The sequence below is a fragment of the Ambystoma mexicanum genome, chromosome 5p (genome assembly GCF_040938575.1).
Source record: "Ambystoma mexicanum isolate Mex_15411 chromosome 5p, UKY_AmexF1_1, whole genome shotgun sequence".
NCBI lineage: Eukaryota > Metazoa > Chordata > Amphibia > Caudata > Ambystomatidae > Ambystoma > Ambystoma mexicanum.
In genome coordinates this window covers 413,322,316-413,341,482 of record NC_090930.1, presented here as the reverse complement: position 1 = coordinate 413,341,482, position 19,167 = coordinate 413,322,316, and the positions used below count along the sequence as shown (strand labels likewise).

Below are 19,167 nucleotides of genomic sequence, written 5' to 3'. Positions count from 1 at the left end.
ATTAGGGACGCCCAAGCGTACCACCTGACCCTTCCTCCATCACTAACAGTTTTCTCTGTATGTATCTATACTGACCCTAACACTCTGGGAGCCAACCCGAGATGGTGTTAGGTTTTGGGACTAGTTTTCCCATGTGACGCACATAGCCATGAAAAAGGGCCTGCGAGCCCACCATGAACGAGTCGTCTCCCGGATGCCTATGACGTGAGAGCTCGTCCCTGTCTGTTTTGTGCAATAAACAACAGTAACTCTTTGCTCTTGTGTGTGCTTCATACTCCTTTGGGACACGGGAGGAGTTGGGGCCTCCCCAACCCCGGAGGTCCGCGGACGGCCCTGCGGGCCCCCGGGAAATTGCCCCGACAAGTTGGAGGCACTGCTGAGATCTGCTGAGACTGGGCGAGATCACAGCGAGGCTGCTTGCGTCAAGGTGGTCCGGCAACGCGGCCCCTCTGCCGTTGCCCCCTTTGGAGGACTACAGGACCATCGCAGAACTGCGAGATGACCGGACAGCGCAATCCGGAGATTGGCCGTCGGGAGCCGGATTGAAAAGTATCCCGCCCGCGGTTGGCGAGTTTCCAGGCGTGGTCCAGACGAGGGGAGGCGGCGACCTGATTGGGAGGGGTGCCCGCAGTTGAGCGCCACGGGCAGGCGAGAGCTCGATGTGAGTATGGCACACACAACAGCAATACAATGTTGTGCAGGAGGCGGGAGGCATTGTAACTAGGGTGGCGGGTGGCTCTTACAGGGTTTTAAGAAAAGATTTTGGCCATCAGGCGGCGATCAGTGTGTAAGGTGTAGCGGGGACTGGCATGAGGGCCGTCCCCTCTAGTGTTACCGAGCAGACTGGGTGGGGCTTCGAGCACCCACGTGTGACTGGCAGATCGCGTTGACTGGTCGAGATTGCGGACACCTTTTGTAAGGGGGTGTGGCATTCCTATGAGTTGGCGTTGTAGATCAATGAATAGATGAAGATTCCTATTGATTGAGTGTTTTAGCTCTGTGAATAGATAACGTATTCCCGCAGGAGGTAGCTAGATTATTTCTCAGTGTGGAAGATAATTGGCTGGCTAAGCTCCCCTAGAGAGGGGGCGTATCACATGCGAGGAGACGCAGCGTGCACAGTCCGATTGTAATAATGAAGTAATTGATGAATACTCCACTCCAGACGTGGTGGGAAGACAGCTGTGGGGATAACGGGGAATAAGATTGTCAAATATGGCACGCATCCATTTTTTGCTGTAATCGTACATACCGGTAACCCCTTGTAGTAGTTGGTGACGTCACCCATAGGGCTTGCATAGGATATTGCCGTCTATTTCCTCCAAGAGTGATCGGGGCAGGGACACGCGGTAAGGGAGGGGTGAAGGGGGAGAGGCGGCTACACACGGAGAACGCCGGCACATATTCAACAACGGGGGTCGCACAAGGAGGTGGTGCGGCCGGTGGGAGGGGGACAAGAAGAGCATACACTGCGCAGGCAGTGAGGGCAGAGGAGGAGAAGGAGAAGGATTTAGAAGTACATTGCAGGTGCACTAGAAGTACATTGCAGGTGCACCAAGTAGCAGCAGCACAGGAAAGGTGGGGCAGCTCAAAAGCACGACGTGTGGGGCATGCAGCCACAGGGGGCTTCGTGCACCACGGGTCAACGGGGGCCCTAGTTCCGGAAGGAGAAGTATAAAGGAAGGTGATATTGTTGTAAAAACCAAGGGGGCGGTGGCGCCCAGCACAAAAGTATTGTAATAAATTGCTTTTCCTTGCAGCGGAAAGTCGGAAGACCCCAATTTATGGGACCAGGTAACGGTGGTATTGAGAAAGTGAAGTTATAAAATGTCTACGTATTATGGGATAGGGGCAGGGGCAGGGTTAGGGCTCAGGGCCAGCGCCTTAACAACATCACTCCGACATATCTGCGCAACACTAATACCGCACAGAGATAAAATAGTAAAGTATAGTATCGAATGGACACAAGGGACAGACAACAAAATAAGGATACCATGGCCGACCAAATGGCAGTTTTGACATGTGCACGCAACATTCACTGCTAGCGTATCTACATAACACATATAAGGGGAAGAAATTAGCGAGTCACCTAGAAGTTTTCGACCTCTGGAAGATGTTCCAGGGGTGTGCACCAGGGGTACCAGGGATGTTCACCGTGCAGGGAGTAAAGGAGGAGAAGGTGAGCGGGGAGGGCGGGTGCAGCGCGCCCCAAGCTCCCCACAGTGCTGAGGAAAGTGAGGAAGAATCAGAAGGATCATTCCCAATTGCAGAGGTAAAAAAGGAAGATGAGGAAGAGACGCACATAACTAAAGAAGTAAAGAAAGAAACATAAGGGCTGTATCCAATGAGAGAGTTGAGGGAAGCTACACGATCACAATTAACGGCAGTTGAAGGATACTCCAACCCTGCATACAGCCCACCACCATACGCACCAGCAGACAGCTACCAAAAGGGGTTGGGTGCGAGGAGTGCAGCAGACACGAAACAAACACAGGTAAGCAGCAGGGAGAAAAAAGGGCACAAAACGACTTAGCAAGTATAGGACCAGAAGAATGGATAGCAGCACAGGTGTTACTGAAGCTTTGAGGGATGATAACGGGAAGAGGAAGAAACGGTAAAGAAGGTAGGTAAAGAAGAGACAGAGTACACACAGAGAGGGTGCTGGGTAAGTACAAAGGAGGAGTTAAGAATGACACTGGAATAAGAGGAAGTGCTGGAGGCGAAATTAGCAGAACTGAGGGAAGCACGGAGCACGTTGATCAGACAGTTTGAGCAGAAACAGCGGAAAAGGAAGGCAATGAGGACCGCATAAGGGAGATTGCAGAAAGGGTGGCACGCATGGAGCAGCAGGAGGTCAGGAGAAAAGAAGAGGAACGAGAAGAAAATGCCAGGGAGATGGGACTATGAGGGAAGAAGATTATATCGGAGAGCGCACGAAAATATGAGGAGGGGAGAATTATAGAAAGTATAATGGCAAGGGAGGGTGGATTATGGAGCAACAAGGAGGAAGAGGAAAGGATATTAGAACAGGTATGCAACGCAATAACGAATGAGCTTTATAGAGCAAGAGCGGAGGTAGGTGGTGAAGTGAGCAAGCAAAGCAATACAGTGCTAGGAGAGACGCCCAAGGAACACGAGGTCAAGACATATGCGTGTAGCAATAAGGAGGTAATGACAACACCGGCACAGGGGGGCGCGGAGAAGACAGGCGAGTACACAGGCATAGACTTAGGGACCGTCACATTGGGGGGAAACCGCCCAGGCACAGGGTTGACATTCTGAGATGGATTTTGCAGTGAGGAGGAGGAGGGATTCTGTGGAGGACGAAGTGATGTAAGTGGGGAGGGGCTAAGCAAACTATACATAACACGCACAGACTGCGGGTCATCGTGGGAATGTGAGACACGGGAAGAAGAAAACACAGGGAGGGAAAACAAAAGGCAACTAAAACAATGAACACCACGGCCACTGACACCGCCAGCTCAACACACACCATATGTTAATAGACTCAGAGACCTCCCAGGACGCAGAATGGAAGAATCAGCTGATACACACAGGAAGGGTCAAGTGGGTCGACAGAGGAGGAACAAGAGCATAGGAGGTGATAGAGTAACAAAACACATTACTGACTTTATTGAAGAACTTTCTGACATGGAAGAGGACAGCGAATGCACTCATACATACCCGCACAGACGGACACCCGTGGAGGTGAAGGAGTATACTCTAATGCCAATAGTAGAGAGAGGGGGAGCAAGGCCACAATATATCCCATATAAACATACGGACAAAGAAAACGTCAAATGCAGACTTCCATCTTTGAGTGAAGGGGCCAGGAAGTGTAAATATGAGATGGAAAAACAAACTGCAGGGCAAAAACTAGTGGTGGGCAATGTCAAGGGGTTGTTAATTTCCATACTGGGTGACGCAGCAGATGACATTTGGAAGAGGGCAGGATTCCCTGGGGTAACTATAAGTGACACATCACATGATGGGGCGCCATTTGCACATTGCAGACACACGCTATGGCAAGCACTGAGGATGCAATACCCAAACACTTCAGACATAGGAGCAATAACGTCAAGCAAAATGTGTGAGAATGAAGATCCTGTTGATTACCTCCAGGAAATTCAGGAGAAGTGGCGCCTGGAAACGCGAGAACCGATTGACAAAACACTCACAATTTTTTACCACATACTGATTCAAGGCCTCCCAGAACCAGTACAGAGACAATTAAAGAAATTAGTAGGAATGGAAGCAAAGGCATGGCCAGAGACACAGCTGACAATAGTGCACCATTGTAGGCAATGGCAAGAAAAGATGAAACAGAAAGAGGAGGACAGAAAGGCAGAGGAGGCGAAACTGGTCCAAAAGAAACTGTCCAAATATGCCATGGAAGGTGCGCTGATAACAGGCTCCGCCCAGGTCACTCCGGCACCAGACACTACACAACAACAAACAGCATCACTACAGCAAGCACAAATGACGACATATAAATGCCACCACCCCCACCATACACAGCCCAACACCAATATGCAGCACAGATGGGAGGTGGATACACACAAATGTGAAACGGATACAAAAACAATTAACCGGGGGAGGGGTGGGCAAACAAGTGGAAGGGGATTTGGATCAGCAGCACCACCGCAAGGTGGGGGTTTTGGGGGCACATCCAATATGGACATCAGGGGTACTTAGACAACACTGGAGGATACCCATGACAAGCACAGGAGCCACCAACGTGCTGGACATAGCGGCTAGTAGGACACATATCACGCACGTGCAGAGCAAGACCGGCACAAACCGTATGGGGAGAGCAAGGGTAACAGGGTTACAATAGGGGACAACAACTCTACCAACACCAACAGCCGCAGCAGAGGACATAAACACTAATACAACAGCAAGCACCACAACCTCAGCAACAACTACAAACATACACACCACAACAACCGCAAGTGCAGTACCAACCACCACAACAGGCACAACAGCAAGTGGCAATGGCACAACACGTCCAGACAGTACAACAGCTCACACAAGTACAGGATGATAAACTACTACCGGCAACCACACCAATACAACAGACACAGTTGGGGGGGTGACAATATTGGGTCACAACCCATACACAGGGAGCGGACAGTCACTATACCCCCAATAGAACAGCCCACAGATGTCCTTGAAGTGTCCCATCCTATCGGTAACACCTAACCCTGTGGAGGAACCACGCATAAAGGTGGCGATAGGTGACAAAACATTTTCTTTCCTAGTTGACACAGGGGCCACTAGGTCCTGTATAAGGGAGGGGAAGTTCAACTTGTCAGGCGAAGCCATGCACACTCAAGGTTTCTCTGGGGCTCGAGGGCTGGTTCCTTTCACTGATAACATCTCCTTGTCTGTTGGAGATCACGACCTGTCTCTACCACTGCTATACTTAAAACAATCGCCAGTAAACATACTAGGGAGAGACATTATGAGCAGACTGAACATGACTATGGGGGTCATTCCGAGTTTGGAGGCAGCCATGGTGCTATTAGCACCATGGCTGCCTCCAAACCCGGATCTGGGTAGTCGGAATGCGAACTTACTGGGTCATTGCAACCTTGGAGGACCCGGTTAGTCCCCATTCTGAAAACCATTCCCCATTCGCATTCGAGCCCCCATAGGGCTCAATGGGAATGGGGAAGGAGCTAATAACGGGCCCGCAAATAGCGGGCCCGTTATTAGCTCCCTGGTCCCTTAACGGGCCTGCTAGGGGCGGCTGGTAAAACAGGCCGGCCCTAGTGGGACCCGCTAAGGGACCTCGGAATACGGCGGTAGGGGGTTAACGGCACTGGCATCTTTACCAGTGCCGTTAACCCCCTACCGCCGTACTCCACACCAGGCATACACATGCTCACAGCACGACACATACTCCAGGCTTACTGTGGCAAAACAGTGGTGAGGGCCGAACCAGTGGATGGGGACCTCTTCCAGTATGGAACAGACATGGCAATAGCATGGCTACCAGGGATTGAGGGCAAGGTGTGGAGGAGACAGAGGAGACCAGCAGCTTACCTTTTTCAGGCCAGAAACACCCACCAGTGAAGAGGAGGGGGCAATAATATCAGTGGATATTGAGAGTTTTGTGGCAGCCACAGATTACATTGCAGTACACGCCCAGGATGGGGAAGGGAAAGCATGGAGAGCAGTAATATCACTAGCAAAGGGATGCAGGCTAATCAGGTATCAGATGAGGAGCTGTTCTCAAATGGAGCAGGAGATGGTGTTCTAGATGAGCGTCTAGATTTGGTTGAGAGTGGCATACAAGGAGGTAGCACAGAAAATGCCAATGGCACTAGAAGCCCCCACCCCTACACAAGTACCTTTCTATGAGGAGGATTTAGCAGCAGTACCTGCCTCTCTATGGACCACTAGTCCATATGACGTAGGCTGCATAAAAAGCATTGGAGTACAAATAAAGCTAAAGAAAGGTGCAATGCTGCCCAGGGTGAGGCAGTACCCACTATCCAAAGAAGCCGATGAAGGGAGGGTCCTGGTGTTTTATACAAGATTTGGGACCGCTCAACCACATTGAAGAGGCAGAATACCCAATAGCAGCTAACCCAGCCACCATACTGTGCTGGATACCAGCAGAGGCATCATGATTCACTGTGATCGACCGCAAAAATGCCTTTTTGTCAATACCTCTACACCCTGATTCACAAGACTTAACAAGTTTCACATACCGCAACACAAAGTGGAAACACACTAGACTACCCCAAGGGTACTGCGAGTCACCATACATTTTTAAAGAGTAATACAAATGGATTTGGGAAGAATAGAGATGGAAAGAACAGTGCTGCAATATGTGGATGACATCATCATCTGCAGCACCAGTGAGGAGAAGTGCAGGAGGGACTCTTTAAAGATGCTCACAGTGCTGGCTGAGAAAGGATACAAGGATGACAAGGGGAAACTGCAGTACTGTCAAGAACAAGTGCTTTATATCGAGCAGATCATCTCACAAAAAGGAAGGAACATTGCACCACAAAGGGCACAAGCAATAACGAATACACCACAGCCGCAGACAGTGAGAGAATTGCAGCAATTTGTGGGCCTATGCAACTACTGCAGGGCATGGGTCTTTGACTACAGCTCATACATAGGACCACTGCTCGAGGCCCTTAGAGGAGCACAGAGGGGGGGAAAGGAAGATGGGATGGACAAGAGAAATGACAGAGTCATTGAATGAATTAAAACACGCCATTTCAACTGCACCAGTACTAGCTACCCCCAACTACAAAGAGCAATTCTACATATTCTCACATTGTGATACTGCAGTAATGAAAGCAGTACTGACACAAATGACATGCATGGGACACAAACCAGTGGCATTTTACAGTGGCCATTTGGATCCTGTAATGATGGGTCGCTTCCCTTGCGAACAGAGCCTAGCTGCAGCAGCATTTGCAGTAGAAAAATCTTCCTCAATCACAATGGGATGCCCTACCACACTGTACGTGGAGCATGCCCTATTTGCAATATTGAACAAGCCAAAATCCACACTGACCACTCAAAGAGCTACAGGTTACGAGATCATACTCTCGAGACCAGAGCTAAAAGTAGTAAGGTGCAGTAATGTTAACCCACCATGGTTTATAGCAGAAGAAGTGGAAAATGGGGAGCATGTGCATGACTGCACACAGGCAATTGAAATTTACTCAAATACCAGGAGAGTGGCAAAAAATGCCCTAGAGGGGGGAGAGGTAATGTACATAGATGGGTCATCAACAATTGATCAAATCAATGGGATAAAAAGGACAGGAGCAGCAGTAGTACGATTGAGGGAAGACTGGACTTACGTTCCAGTAAAATGTGTCCAATCACCACAACACTATTCAGTACAAGCAGCAGAGCTAGTAGCACTAATTTTGGCCTTAGAAGAAAGCAATAAGAAAAGAGTAACTATAGACTCTGACAGTGCATATGTTACATCAACAATACACTCAGGATTAATAAAATGGCAAAGAAGAGGATTCAGAAGAGCAGATGGTACTCCGGTACAACATGCTCTCCTACTGGCTGAACTAATTTAAGTAATTAATTACCCGGAAGAGGTAGCACTGATAAAGTGCCAGGCCCACACTAATGGTGATGACCCAGTATCAAGAGGTAACGAAACAGCAGACGCACATGCAAAATATGCTGTGTACTTTGGCGAGACATGGATCCTCCCAGAAAAACAAAAAGATAAGGGGGGGTGAGACAGATGTTGATGAAGGATGGGTACACACAAATCCCAGAGACACAGATTATGTAACTGCAGGCAGCAGCACCAATGGCAGAGAAGGAACTATGGATCAAAAGAGGATGCACCATGTCCCCCACAGATGAATTATGGTGACAGAATGATACAGGAAAAGTTGTGATACCCCTGGCTCTATTCAAAACAGCTCTGACCCAATTACACTGTCCCACACATACAGGGAAAGAAGTAATTGCTGCACGGATAAAAGAGTCATGGTTCTGCCCGAGCTAAACTCACATGTTGCAAATTTCATTAGCAACTGCCTCACATGTCAGCAATTTACGGTCGGTCACACACTGCAAGTGATCAAAGGTACAATACCCCGGCCTGTAGGACCCTTTCTGCACCTACACATTGACTACGTTGACATGATCAATGTATGTCAAGGTTACAGATACATGATTGTAGTAGTGTGCCCATTTTCAAGGTGGATCAAGGCTGGTCCATGCTCTCATGCAGATGCGTTCAGAGCAGCCAAATTCCTGGTGAGGGAGGTGTTCCCGAGGTGGGGAGTATGCGAAGTGCTGTGGTCAGACAATGTCCCACACTTTGCCAATGAACTGTTCCAGCACGTAACTGCCCTCTTGGGAATTAAACATAAGTTTGCATTCGCATATCACCCGCAAGCAAATGGCATCTGCGAACGCCTCAACAGCCTCCTAAAAGAAGAAATAGCAAAGACCCAACAAACGACCAAAAAGAGTTGGCTGTACTGCCTCCCGTTGGCCTTGTTTGAGTTGAGAAACAGACCAGGTTCGGACCACCACCTCACACCCCACGAGGTGGTGACCGGACGTCAAATGCACCTTCCACTCACAACACCATCAAGGGCAGCAACTGACTTCCACGCTACAAGTACTGTATTTGGTGAAGAAATGCACAAGTATGTCTCTTCCTTGGTTACTAGTGCCGCTTTTATCTCTCAACAGATCCAACGGACGCAGGGCATGTCGAAGAACAACCAACAAGGAGAAGCAACCAACGAGGAACAGGAACAGACTACACAGTGGACAGTGAAAGAGGGAGACCAGGTTCTCCTGAAGAATTACCATCGAACATGGAACAATCCTAGATTCACAGGTCCACACTTGGTGAAATAGGTAGCCCCTAGAGCAATAAAATTGAAGGGTAAGGATGTGTGGACACACATCCACGATATCAAGCCCTACAAAGCACAGACCCTTCCTCACCTCAGCGAAGGGGCCAATGCTGCAGCAATGACAACTGACAACAACGACACAGTATAGACACCAGATACCCCAAAGGACATAAACGACCAACCACCCATAGCTCACACTATGATCACAAGATCCCAGGCAAAGTAAATAAATTAGCTAACATGTACTCCCACCAGCCACCAATTAATGAAGAACATTGTCAAAAAAATCTGCAATATACACCACACTGTGTAAACGCGTGCATGCTCTCTTCTCTTTTTGTCTCGCAGATGCAGGTATTGTGCATTGCTATTGTGTATATAATAAAAAGAAAAGGAACATACGTAACTGAAGCATACGTCACTGCCCAGGAGTAAATGCTGCCCGCAGACGATAACACCACAGAAGCACTGTCGCACCAGTTTGTATACGTTAAAAAGGCCAAAATACTTAAAACGGAGGAGAATACGTGTATATTATAACACGTTCCTTATGATAATAGCACAATCATTTCCACATCTCCAAGCAGCATTACCCGCCCTAAGAGATAGGACGGTAAGGAAAGTGTGGGAACAGCTTTTTGCTTGTGCATTGAACGATTACTTGATACGGAGGGCTTGAATAAAAGTACTAACAATAATAACTTATATTTTGAGAAATTTTCAGGCGGGCACCTATATCATCTAAAGTAAAGTAGCTGCAGGGCCGCAGCAAAGGTAAGAGAGACAAGCCAGTGGTAATAGCAACTGTAATAAAAATGTAAGGGATATTCTTCACCACTAGTCTGATTACTGCCGCTGTCTGGTATGCCTAGTATGCTTTCTATATGATGGCATCTTCCTTTACTAACATTTCCCCTACCATGGCTGCAAGGAGCACGGTGTCAGGTGGTACAGTAGTGCGGGGCCCAACATAAAGAGGGATAAAAGTAGTGTTTCTATTGATGTACATGGGGTGGACACATACCTTACTGAATCCGCACACATTTCCAACAACATGTGGTACAAGCACATGTCCAAAATTTGTAAGGACATGACAAAGGACAACTGCTATGTGTGCTTGTTGATCCCATACGCCATGAGCACCTCAAGAACATTTTTTATCTAGCATTGTTCCAAACACGTGGACGATTTCAAGGGAAAAGAGCAACACTAAGGTGGAAATCAAGGTCAACCTACCCCTATGAAGATAACTTCATCAAAACACTACCAATATATGACATGTCGTGGCAGCAGACCAAAGGGCTCAAGTACATAACAGATGGACCCGACAAAGGAGAGACAAAAGAAGTTACACTGATTACCTACCATGCGAGTGGTACGCAAAAGAAGTAGCAGGTGAACCAGTATGCTGGGAAAGGCCACTAATATTAATATATGGCAAGGTATACACGAAAGGCGGATGGGTGGATGGAGTTGTAGGAAGTAAAATGTTGACTTTGGCAAAGTCATCAGTAATGACAGTGCAAGAAGAAAATGACATGGTTAGATAAAGTCGAGGAACCCATAACAATACTCCCACTCACAGCACCAACACTGTGTTACCAGCATGATGGAGAAGTTGATGTTGGAGCAAATGAAGGTTGCAAGAGAACGATAAAGCTTCCTGAGGGGGGTGCAGGAACAGCAGTTCTGAGGGACCACTATTGGGCCTGCGGAGCGAAGGCATACAACAGCTTGCCACTTTTGTGGAATGGAGTGTGCACTATGGTACACATCAACGTGCCATCACTGGTATTACCGCAAAAACACGTCAACATAGACAACTTCCCTAAGATGTACGAAGGGAATAAAAGGAAGAACAGATCACTGAAGATGGTAGGAAGCAAGCAACGGAACAACACTACACACTTATCCAGAGTAAAAAGACAAGGAGAACCACTGACAGGAAACTACCTGTGGGGAAAGTCAGAAACAGCTCTGAGTGACATTCCACCAGCACACAGGCTATTTAGCAGAGCAGCAATGTTCTTTTCCTCCATCGTACATCCAGGGGTGCAGGAATATGCAAATGCAAAGTGGCTCCAGATAACAAGATGGGAGCTAATGATGACAATCAACTCCACAGTTAACGGATTCAACGTGATAAAGGAAGAACTAAGGGAGATCAGGATGGTGGGGATGGTGGCCCCACAGAACAGATATGTGCTGGATCTCCTGACAGCAATGGAAGGAGGTGTTTGCGCAAAAATTGGGAGCTCATGTTGCATGTTTATTCCTGCCAACAACGAAGACAACAGTACGTTATCTGAGGTACTATCACAGCTGGCCAAGATGCATACCAAAATGGAAGAAGCATAGGGAGTGAAGGACGGTAGTTGGTTCTCTTACATCTGGTCCTGGATGCCATCATGGATCTCAGACGGCCTTAAGGTTGTGGCAGGATGCATAATATTAGAAATGGCTTTTCTGATGGGGATAAAGGTATGGAAGTAAAGATCAAAGCGTACTGCTGAAGAAATGATTGGCATGCACGTCCTAATGCCAGCTGAAGACGAAAACACACAGACGTCATTATTAAGGAACTTGAACGGATGTGCCAACAGATAGTAGAAGCAGACTTGTATCCACCATCAATAAAAGTTGAGAACCCAAGGAACCCTGAAAAGCTACATTGGAAAATGGATTTATTGCAAACCCGGTGGCGGATGTGTTTATATATACTGGTCATTTGAAGATCATGTGCACGGTACAGACACTTGGCAGGAATAACGAAGGTATGGTGAGTACGAGGAGAAGAGAGAGTGAATAATTTTGTGGTTGACAAGTCGACCAGAGGAGGGACTGAAGAGGGAAAATGGGATGATCCCTTCCCCCGATTGTCAACCAGACCATGGCCTAGGACGTCACAACCCAAGCACCCACCGCAAGAGTGAATTTGACCCGCTCACGGCTGCCCTGAATGTCCAGATCCACTGTGGCCACGCCCCTCACAGCCAGGGAAGCTGTCCGTCAATCAAACCACATGCTGGAACCTCAGGTGGAGCTGACATCGACCATATGGAGCAACTCGATTAGACAGCAACCACAAAATACCGCCATCGTTAGAGATACCATGACGACATAGCCAGCGGACAAGAACACACGTGCCACTAAGCACATTGGTCATACACACAACAATCCACATAATGAACATACACAGTGCTATGACGTAGAGGACCACTTACACTCACACATGCATTGTGTTATTTTTCACGTAGGCCAACTACAGCACTGCAGAAATGCAAGATGCCAGAAGAGCTTGTGTACATGCTTGCAGACGCTTCCTCGCCCCTAAAACCATGAAGATGTAAACCTGTATATGGACTAATGCATATGAATCTCTCTTGCCCCTTGCGACCCCCATATTATGGACTATGTACCGCCACCCATAAGCTAGGCCAAGATAGGCCGCAAAGTCAGAGTCCCCAGGCCGGAGCAGCTCTGACAAAGCTGCAAGCTGCTGATCACGCAGAACGAGCCGCGACGAGAGCCCACAGCCAAGGCTGCAATCTTGCAATCTAAATGCCGCGCTCCCCACACCAAGAATACACCTGCCACTTCTAAACACCCCTCAGAGCCGAAATACAAATCAGATGCTCATAATTCTGCTCCAGCCACAGTCTCACAACGCGTGACCAGGCTGACCTGATATGATGCCAAACCCAGAGAACCAAGGACCAGAGAAGCGCTGGGATCTCACGTCTGGGACACAGGCTGCAACAATGAGGTGACAAATTGGAGACCGACAGCGATGGGAAAGACATGCACACCAGCTAATAGTCAGACCTGTCCATTGTCCGCCACTGACACATAGTCATACTTTGTTGCCAGCACCAGGTACACTGCAAGCTGGGAACAGCGATGGTCCCAGGCTTGGGGGCTCGTGGGTGAACCAATCAGAATACGAGAGGCTCACCATTGACGCCACTTCAGTTTAGCCAATCACTAATTGTCCCCTTGAAACAATTCGCTTGTAGCAATTATTAGGGATGGCCCAAGCGTACCACCTGACCCTTCCTCCACCACTAACAGTTTTCTCTATATGTATCTATACTGACCCTACCACTCTGGGAGCCAACCCGAGATGGCGTTAGGTTTTGGGACTAGTTTTCCCAGGTGACGCACATAGCCGCGTCATACAGTTAGAAAAAGGGCCTGCGAGCCCACCATGAACGAGTCGTCTCCCGGATGCCTATGACCTGAGAGCTCGTCCCTGTCTGTTTTGTGCAATAAACAGCAGTAACTCTTTGCTCTTGTGTGTGCCTCATACTCCTTTGGGACACGGGATGAGTTGAGGCCTCCCCAACCCCAGAGGTCCACGGATGGCCCTGCCAGCCCCTGGGAAATTGCCCCGACATAACAGTGACAGAGGCAGGTTTTGGTCCCAGGTAGTCCACATTGCTGTCGGGACCCCCATTGTTCTCAGCCTTCAAAGGCTGCATTTGGCCACTTTTTCCAGAATTATTCCACTGTCGTCCCCTAGAGACCTGCTTTGTTCAATGTAGGGAATCTGTGACTGAAGCGAGACCTACGGCTTTTGCTGTAATCAGCGTCTGCGATGATTGAACAAAGCAGGTCACTGGGGGATCGCAGTGGAATAATTCCGGCAAAAAGCTGCCAAATGCAGCAACAGTGGGGGTCCTGACAGCAATGTGGACTACCTAGAATAGAGGACCATTCACTCTGACACCCTTTGCACACTGGGACATTAAAAGAAAAAGATTTTCCGGGGAGAGGATTCCAGGTCGCGTCCAGCACCCTGACAGTATCTGGTCTGTTACTGACACTATGAGGTCTGCCCTTGGGATATGGCCACCCTTGAATTCTTACAGTACAGGTCGTTTTTCCACCACAGAAGTTGAAACTTTGGTTCTGAAGAAGGGTGGGCTCCTCAGAACAGCTCAAGGCAATCGGGTTACATCAAATTAGGATCCAGCATTAACTGGAGGCCAGAATAAGGCAGCTTTGTTCCGTCAAAATGGCTTTTCCGTCAGGAATCCATTAGGCAATAGGTTGCACTTTATCAAGATTTAAAATCATTCTCTGCCAGTTAATTGCAATTTGGTTTATGATTATTTTTCTGTTATGTATTTCTAGTGTTTTTGGAAAACAATTTTGATTTGGATTGTGTTTGAACCTGTGAGTGCATCTATTTCTGTGACACTATGGGCTAATAAATACATTTGGGTAATGTGTGTGGACCAGCTGTGAGACAGGTTCAAGGTATGCCTGGGAACGAAAGAGTATTGACTTTGCTATGATGTTATGAATATTTAAAATATTGCCTTGTTGTGTGTTGGTCATTTCAGTTTTGTGATTGGTGTCCGTCTGTGGACACATTTTAACTTAACATATTATAATGTAAGTAAATACTTGTGTAATTTAATGTGGAACTCTATTTACTGATATCCAAGTAAGTAGCAATATGTCAGATGAGATTTTGTTTGTGTTGTCCTCGATTCTCCACTTATATCTGTGCTACAAGTGAAGTTTGTGGAGCACCTCCGTTTCTTTGGTACCATATCAACCTTCAAGTCTGCTATTTATAGATCTGCATTTCCATTGGAAAAATTGAACTTCATTATTCAAACCCGCCAGGATTTTTCAGCCTGAAACTGAACATGTTACTAGTCAAAAAAGCACATTGTGTGCCATAAATTTGTATTCATTATTATTATTTTAATTTCTTATACCACACCACTCGCCCTCACGCCTCTGTGAGCACATAGAAGCAGACAAGACAGAAACGACATAAGAAATGCCAGGAGCTAACCGTATTCAAAATCCAGGTGTGTCATAGGATTGCAATAGTAACCAATTAGTCATTCGAGTTGAAATGCTCGAATGAAATGCTTGACTGAACATTGTTCCAGTATTTTTGCTTCACATTTTGTATTGATGGGAGGGTGATGGAGAACTAGGTTGCAAAAGACGTTTTGTGGGTGTGAGGCTGCAAAAGAGGTATATTGTCTTTATTTGCACCTTATTAATGTAGGTTATGCTATCAAGACCCTGGCTTGACTGAACATGGTTTGTTATGATTTTAGCAAAAGGTAATATGATCACTTTTTCTTTTGAGAATTCACTCCCCCCCTATGCAATACAAGAAATGGAAGGAGAGCACACAGTCTTCAAGAATCCCAACAAATCACACTTTATAATGCAATACACAGTTCCAGTTCTCCCAGCAAGCTTAGGGAAAACATGGATGAGTTTTAAGCACAGGCGAATTACTTTAATGTGGTTTGCAAGGAAGTGAAAAGGTGCTAAAATTGCTTTTAATTCCCTCTAGAGGTTCTGGGTAGATGATGGCTACTTTATATTAGTTCAGGCTCACTTTAACAATACTCTATGAATGATTCGCAGATTGCAAACGAATTTTAGCAAAGAGAAGCAAAAAGCTGCTGATTTCTACAGATGAAGAAATCAGGCCAAATCGCGAATCGCGGTAAATTTCGCGAGTGCCTGTCTCGCGATTACAGAACAAGTATAGGGTGTAGGAATTTCGTTCCTAGCACAAACGGTTCCGGAGATACGGATGATTTAATAAAGGTAGATTTTCGGATTTAAAGTAAAACTCAAAATAACAGGTGACAGCTTGCAGCTGCAGAATTGACAGTTGACAGTTGTGCAGCTTTAAAAATGACAGATGACACGATTTCTAGGAGGCTGTTCTAATTAGGTTAAAATAGTTTGGATTAGATTATTTTAACTAAGGGATTGGGTTCTGCACAGTTCTGGCGGATACTCACTCCTAATTTTGAAATTAATGGTCCTCGTCACGGATCTGGTCAACTGGACTGGACTGGGCGGTTCTGCTCACAGCGTCTGGGTCAGCTCTGCTCAGCTGGTCTAGCCTCTCTGGATACAGCGGGTCAATCAGGCACCGGTTCTGCTCACAGCGGTCTGGGTCTGGTCTGCTGTTCCGGCAACAGTTCTTGGCAAAGATTCAAACAGCTTGCCCGGCTGTTGAATAGTTTGGTTGGTGTTGAGGCCTGCTGAAGAGGATTCAGCTGGTGGATTCAGGCCTCTCTGCTACAAATTCTGGAGTTAATTTCTGCTACAGGTTCTGGAGATTGATGGATTTGAAGTCTGGTTCTCTGGATGTGAAGTCGTCGGTCAGCTTGCTCCGCAGCAAATGGAATTGAATGTCTCTACCTGTCCCAGCAGTCTCTTTTTATGTGTTTTGGAAAGTGGGTGTGTGCGTTGGTCATAACTAAACCTGCCCCTCTCACTTATCATTGGCCAATTCCTCCTCTCTCCCTTGATTGGGGGAACTGAGTTGTGAGTCAGAGTGATGAGGTAGATTTTATGGCCAGAGGGCCCTCCCCTGTCATCTTTACACACAAATCTATATTTGATACAAATACATATTTTCCCAAATACACAGTTGTTTTTACATCGCCTACACACATCATATATCACATGAGGTAGGCACTGTTCCGACTCTGGTGTTTCTATGAGCTTGGGTAAAGAAATGGCAACTTATTTTCGATTTTAGTGGGTTATGCAACATTGGTTTTTCATTAAAAATTATACACATGTACACAGCCTGTCCATACATACTCCAGTAAATTCCCATGTCTCTAGCTTAAACACAGAGTCTGTAGTATCAATAAATAGCGAGGTTTTGCCCCAGAACATCACACAAATTGGAGTTTGGGCTTGAATTGTGGGCAAAGTTTTCATTTTAAGGATCCCCAAATTTCACATTTCTGTCATCTGGTTACCAAGAGTTATCAGTGTTTCTGTAAAATATATATTTGCTTTCAATTCAAAGTACTGCAGTGTTTGAGTCCGCCCCCAAAGTTTGGGGATGACAGTGATCACATGTCTCTCCTGGCTGGCAGATCTTTGTTGACAGGAAACAGTCAAAATCACCATATCCTATTCAAGGGAAAAGGTCTTTTGTGTGGGCTCCAGCAAGCTGAGGTCAACAGACCAGGGGGCCATTTTGCATTTGTTTAGCATGACCATGTGATATCCTGGGCTTTCTGAGGTGAGAAGGTTTCCCAGCCTTTTGGCCTTTTAATCAAATCAGATTGTCTCTGGGAACAGCAGGTGGTTAGATTTTCAATTAACTAACAAGCTTTGAAGTCCCAATTGTCACAGAAGGCTGATTAGCTTCTGAAGTAGCAGTTCTCCTGTCAGAGTTTAGACCGCTAGCACCGCCTTGAGTCCAAAGCGGGTACTACATGCATTTTTTTTTTTGGATCAGTCTTGAATTAATGCATTTCAAACAAGAGATTTTACATGGAAGTATATTATCCAGGTTCAGCACATGACACTGGTGTGGTTCTGCAGTAAAATAATTTTGTGCCCATAATTTAGCCATATTTGACCTGAAGAAAATGAATTCCCAATAGTTATGGGTTGCTTTTGGCAATCAGCATTGCCCCTTTTGCAATGGTTTCAGGCTATTGTGTGTAGCCCAATGGTGGTTTTAGGCAGTGCCCTTGTGTGCCCACAACATAGGCAAAAATGGGTGGCAGCCTATTCTTCATGCATTTCCCTGTGCATTTTCTGGGATGTTCTGGCCTTCATGATGTTTTCAATGCCAGTAAGGCACAGTTTTTGTGGTAGGGCTCAGATGCATGGGTAAAAACATCCCACAATAGCTTTATCAATCATTATTTAATTTGTAATGGTGCAAATATTTCCCATCCATGTTCTCCAATCCCCCAAGCACTGACGCGCCCCCACTCACCAACACTGCTCACACTCACCAATTCTCCATCATAACTTATGCTCCCAAACCACTCACTCTGCAATCCTGTGCATACTTACTTGTTCTGTCACACTGCCAAGCCACAAATCGCACTCTCTAGGCCCCGCTACACTCTCAATCATGCTCTCAACTCCCCCCTAATGCACTCCAGCTCCTCCTGCGGTCCACAGCCCTTCATTCTTTCTCACTCCATCTCCATCTCTTCTCCCAGTCTAGCATGTTCTTTCCCCATCCTTTATCCCAATCTGCAGCTTGCTCCCTCTTTCCCACCCACCGCTTACCCTCTCTGCTTTCTGGCCAACCGCTCCTCCTCTGGCCCATCGTTCCCCCACTGTCCCACTGCTCACTCTCTGCATTCTGCTCCAATGCTGGCTCCCCCTCTCCGGCCCACCGTTCACTCGTTGACCCAACTCTCCCTATCTGGCTGAATGCTGTGTGCTTTCTGGCCCACTGCTCCCCTCATATGGTGACTAGTTTTTAATAATAAAAAAATGCAGTTTGGTTCTTTTTGTCATACATGGGCATTTCTGCATAACAAAAAGCTGTCTTTGTATGTGTTTTTATTAAAACTGACTTTGAGGGTGTTTTTGCAAAACTGCTGATTTTGCAGTATTTTAAATGATAGTCAAATCACTAAACGCTGGGGTTCTGATTATGTTGTAAGGGAGCAAGATATCTAGAATATTGCTATTTGATAAGGTTAACAAGTGCAACAACAAAGATAAAATGGGGAGATTAAATTTGGGGCAGTGGCTGTGAAAGGCTAGGAGCAACTGGGAGAAATCAATTGCAACTCGTCTTCTTTATCTCATTTGCCAAAACGAATACGATTCTGGTGGAAAATATTTGATGACTAACCTATCCCTCCAAAGGGCTGGTAGTGATTGGGAAGAACTATCTTAATGCTGGATGTTGGTAGTGATTGGGAAGAACTATGCGCCTATTTAAAATTTCGTGTTCATATACAATTAATTTGATTGGGCAATAATGGCAAAGGTTCTTCAAAATTGCAACAGGCCA

At 46.7% G+C, this 19,167-nt stretch overlaps 1 protein-coding gene across 1 annotated transcript in view; it reads left to right on the top strand.

The window, feature by feature from the left end:
* The window catches only part of BRS3 (bombesin receptor subtype 3), a 189,306-nt gene that overhangs the window by 158,053 nt on the left and 12,086 nt on the right, over positions 1 to 19,167 (top strand). The gene's annotated exons all lie outside the window — the stretch shown is intronic.